This window comes from Vigna radiata, chromosome 6, assembly GCF_000741045.1.
Source record: "Vigna radiata var. radiata cultivar VC1973A chromosome 6, Vradiata_ver6, whole genome shotgun sequence".
Taxonomy (NCBI): domain Eukaryota; kingdom Viridiplantae; phylum Streptophyta; class Magnoliopsida; order Fabales; family Fabaceae; genus Vigna; species Vigna radiata.
The window spans coordinates 10,238,700-10,243,301 of NC_028356.1; the positions used below are offsets into that span (position 1 = coordinate 10,238,700).

At 26.4% G+C, this 4,602-nt stretch overlaps 1 long non-coding RNA gene across 1 annotated transcript; it reads left to right on the forward strand.

Annotated features, from left to right (window-relative positions):
* Positions 1-1,180: 1,180 nt before the first annotated feature.
* LOC106764344 lies at positions 1,181-2,412 on the forward strand. Its single transcript, XR_001375901.2, has 2 exons — positions 1,181-1,429; positions 2,107-2,412. It is a non-coding gene; the product is annotated as an uncharacterized LOC106764344 (long non-coding RNA).
* The last annotated feature ends 2,190 nt before the right edge of the window (positions 2,413-4,602 follow it).

Here is a 4,602-nt window from a genome sequence, read left to right on the forward strand (position 1 = left end):
TCTTTTCGTGTCCAAAGAAGAATTTTTAATGGTTAAATATTGGACTTTTAGATGTAAAAGAAATAGATTGACATCTGACAAAAACTAGAAAACTACTAATATTTTAGTTATTTATGATTATTGGATTTTAAATTGGTTATTAATTGAATTAGTGACTAATTTTATTATTTTAGTGATCAATAATTTAGTTTCTAAAACCATACTTTTTTAGTTTAAATACTGACTTAATATCGAAAACATAAAATTTTTAATTTTCTTAGTAATTTGAAAATTAGTTACATATCAATCATATTAATTTACATTTAAGACCGTCTGCCAAATTCGGTAAGAATACTAATAAATATTTATATTATAAATAAATAGTTTAATTATTCATTTTTATACATGAATATAAATTTCATTCTACATATTCTACTATTTTCTAATAATTGATAATGAATTTTATTTAAATATTTTAACGGGATTAAATTATGAAAGTAGAGTCATTGATTAAAGATATATTAATCACGAAATAATATTTAAAATTTAATTATATATATGTATATATTTTTATTTAAAATTATGAAATTGAAGCTATATTTAAACATATCAATTTTTTAAAATTAATACTTTATTACCCAACTTATTTATCTTTTAAATATATTAAAAATATTTGTACCAATATTTTTAAATTAAGTTCAAAAGTTTAATTCTAACTCCATGTTGCATATATGTGGATATTCCCAATTACTTCCTCCAAAAATATTGAAGAAAACAAGTTAAAGAAATTTAAACAACTTCAAATATTTAAAACCTTCTGTATTAATTTCTTTTCAAATATTGTACCAGTATGTCATGTTACTTATAATATTATTTTCTAAATATGACTATATAGATTAAAACTTTAATTTGTATTTAGTCTTTATAATATTATTTTCTAAATATGATTAATATTTAGTAAAATAAGTTAATACTAAGTTAACACTTAATTCATGAAGTCATAATAAATCAATCCCAACTACAAAAATTTATAAGTAGCTAAAAAAGTAAATTAAATTACATAAATTGATTTATTTGTACCTATGAACAAAATTAGTTCATTTTCATAATCTTACCTCTTCAATTTTAATTAAACGGTATTAAATATTATAAGATAGAAATATATTTTACAATTTCTACAAATTCGTAACATTATAAACGATTGTCTTTCGACATTGTCTTTCTTCATTCAGTCGTGGTAGTGTGGAGGTACAGTGTGTGGCGTTGATGGTGTGAGGATGAGTTGGTGACTAAGGCGGCTCGTTGATTGATTTTTGGTACGGTTGGAGCTTCTTTTGAGTGATTCTCATGGAAGGGTGTTGGTGGACGGTGATTGGGGATTTTATTACGACTGCCGTGGAGTAGAGAGGGTGTTCCCGCTACTTTGTTGCGTTGAGGGATTGCAGTAAGGGTTAGTGTTCTGTTCATGTGAATGCTTTGATGACTCTATTGTTGTGTGTAATTGTTGTTTAATACGTTGAATATTAGACTGATGATAATGTTTCAATTTCAATGTGGTGTGTGCAGTGGAACTTTAATCTGATTGAATGAATTATGATTGTGATTCAATTTGATATCAATTAGGATATAGCCAATTTATCATTAATTTTGTAGCCCAATAGTATGTTTGTAGGCTTTATATTGTAGTGTCTGTATCCATTTTTTGCTGCTAGAAGTGACACAATCAATTCGAGTCTTAGTTGGTTATTTTGGTTGGTTTGAAGTCATCCACATGTAGAAGCTAAAATTCTTCAAGAGATAAAAGAAAATTGCATACACCAAGATGGAACTTGGATTGCTTCCGGTATTGAGTTTGGTAAGTTAGCTTATCTCCATGGAGCTATATGTGAAGCACTGAGGTTTTTCCTACTATGCCTTATGATGACAAGTGTGCAATGAAATCAGATACACTTCGTAGTGGACACCATGTTAGTCCAAATACCATGATATTATATTGTTTGTATGCAATGGGAAGAATGGAACAAATATGGGGACATGATTGCATGGAATTTAACTGTGAGAGATGGATTTCAGAAAGTGGAGAGTTTATACAAATTCCATCTCACGAGTTCATAGCTTTCAATACAGGCCCTAGAAGTTGTTTGGGTAAGGAGATTGCTTTTATTGAAATGAAGATGGTTGCAGTTGCTATACTTTGGAGGTTTTAGATAAAGGTGGTTGATGGTCATCCTATAACAGCAAGGGTCTCTATGTTGCTTACCATTGAACAAGGGTTGAAGGTGAAAGTTACCAAAAGATGCACCTGATATCTATAGAGATCATTTCAAAACCAAATGATATACTTTTAGTTTCCGCTTTCTTTGTTACGGCTAAATAATGTTGTTATCTTATAAAATTTTGAATTTGAAGGATTTTTTAACAAGTCTTACTCACAATTTTGTAGTTTTTAATAAACATTAATTTAGGTAGAAGTGCGTTAAGAAATGTATTAGATAGTGTTATCCTCCCCTTTTCTACGATAGAATATGAGGATAAAGGGAAGATTTTCACACTAAGAAGTGGAAACTAAGTTATTACAATGTTTAATTGTGCACTTGGAATTGTTTAAAGAGCATTTTCCAGAGCTACTTAAGTTGCAAATGTAAAAAGCAAGTAAACTTCAAATGTTTCATGATACAAAGCTGTAAAAACTCTTGAAATTGTGCTTAAAATGATACAAAATAGTAAGATGAAAAATTTGGATTGTGTGCAGCTCCAAACTATTTGAAAAGGTTGGTGCAGAGGTGATGAAATGCTGCTGAATTCAAAAGCAAGAGTACAACTTTGAGAGCAACTCCCTTGGCCAATTCTACAATCTCTCCACTTTCTAGGATGCTACCCTCTTGGAGAAAGGTTTCTACACCTTGAACACCTCACCAATACGTCACAACACCAAAGCAAACATCAAACCAGTCAACAAAAACCAACTTTTGCACCAGATTTGCAATTTCACGAACCAGATTTGGTGGTATGATTTGGAAGCCAAACAAGTTGAATTTAATTGAGTTTAAGCATTGAATCAATGGAGGGACACCAAAGGAACCTAGGAAAGGCACTAAAACAGATTAAACAAGTAAGAAAAATCAAATCACATATCAAAAAGTTTCAGGAAAACTGATGATAAATTACAAAAGTGTTTGATAAAATGCCCCAATGAAATACAAATTTTGTGTTTTCTGATTTTTGGGCTTCAAAACTGGATTGCACGGTTTTAATTGCTTTTTATGACTTGATTACACTTCTTTGTAGGGCTGGTCAAAATTTACTGAACTGTACTGAACTACAGTTATCTATACTTTATTATACTAAAAAAAAAACTGAACTAAAGTATACTTAAAAGTAATTAACTTATTCTTTAGTTCAGTTTAAAAAAACTGAACTTTATGCAGTTAACTGTTTGTACTGCAGTTAACTAGTTAAATGTGGATAATAATAAATTTGTTTCTTTTCTTTTTATATGTTCTTTTTTTGTTTTTAAGTGTGATATCATAGTGATCTTTTACACAACTAATTAAATCTGTTATGTAGTAATTTTTTATTTAATGTTGTTTCTAACTTTTATTTTATTACCTATTATGATGTGATTTATCTATTTTTATACGAATTTATTGTTTAAAATTTCCTTCTCTGTTATGCATATAAACATATAGCTATAAGAAATAAATTAACTTTTAATATAACATAAGAAGAATTATTATTATTATATTTTAATGGGAAAGTGACATTCTGTATATACATTTTAAAAAAAATAAAATAACATAACAACAATAAATGTTTTATAATATATATTTATTTTAACATATGTGTAATTTTTATTTATCTTTTTTATAATTTTAAAATTTAATTAAGAAAATAAATTAAAAATATGAAATGATAATCCTATATTATATATTGGTATAGAATTTTTTTTCGTAATTTTAAGACAGTTAATAGAAAGACACAAATTTAAAATGTGTATAACAAAATCAGTAATAGTCTTAAAAGTTTTATACAAAAATATTTGAAAATAATATATGTAATTTAATTTTATAATACTATTGATATACAATATTAAATTTCATTTATATATGGGAGGGTTGGTGTGGTTTAAATCTTATAAAGTTTCACAAAATTATTTTAGTTTATTTTTTATACACACTTTTAATAAAAAAATATTTTCCAAATATTTTTCAGAAAGAAAGAATGACGAGAGACAAACATAGTTGAAATAAATAATGAGAATAGTTAAAAAAATATCAAATTTTGTGAATCATATATTTAAAATTAAATTAAAACTTAGTACTGTTATAAAGAATAAAATGTTTTGAATTAAAAATATTTACAAATTGATTGGCAACTAAGTGCACTGTTTCTTTAAATGTTATATGTGCTACTAGAAAAAAAAATAAAGGAGAAAAGATATACATTAAACACACTTTAATTAATATGTAATTTGTTTGATGGATTGTAATTTTTTTAAAAGCTAATCTTAGATTGTGAATAAGATTAGTTTATTGAACTGTATTGCAGTGTAACTGAACTATTTTAGTTCAGTTCAGTTATTCTAAACTATTTTTCCTGAACTGGTATATAGTTAACTATAAA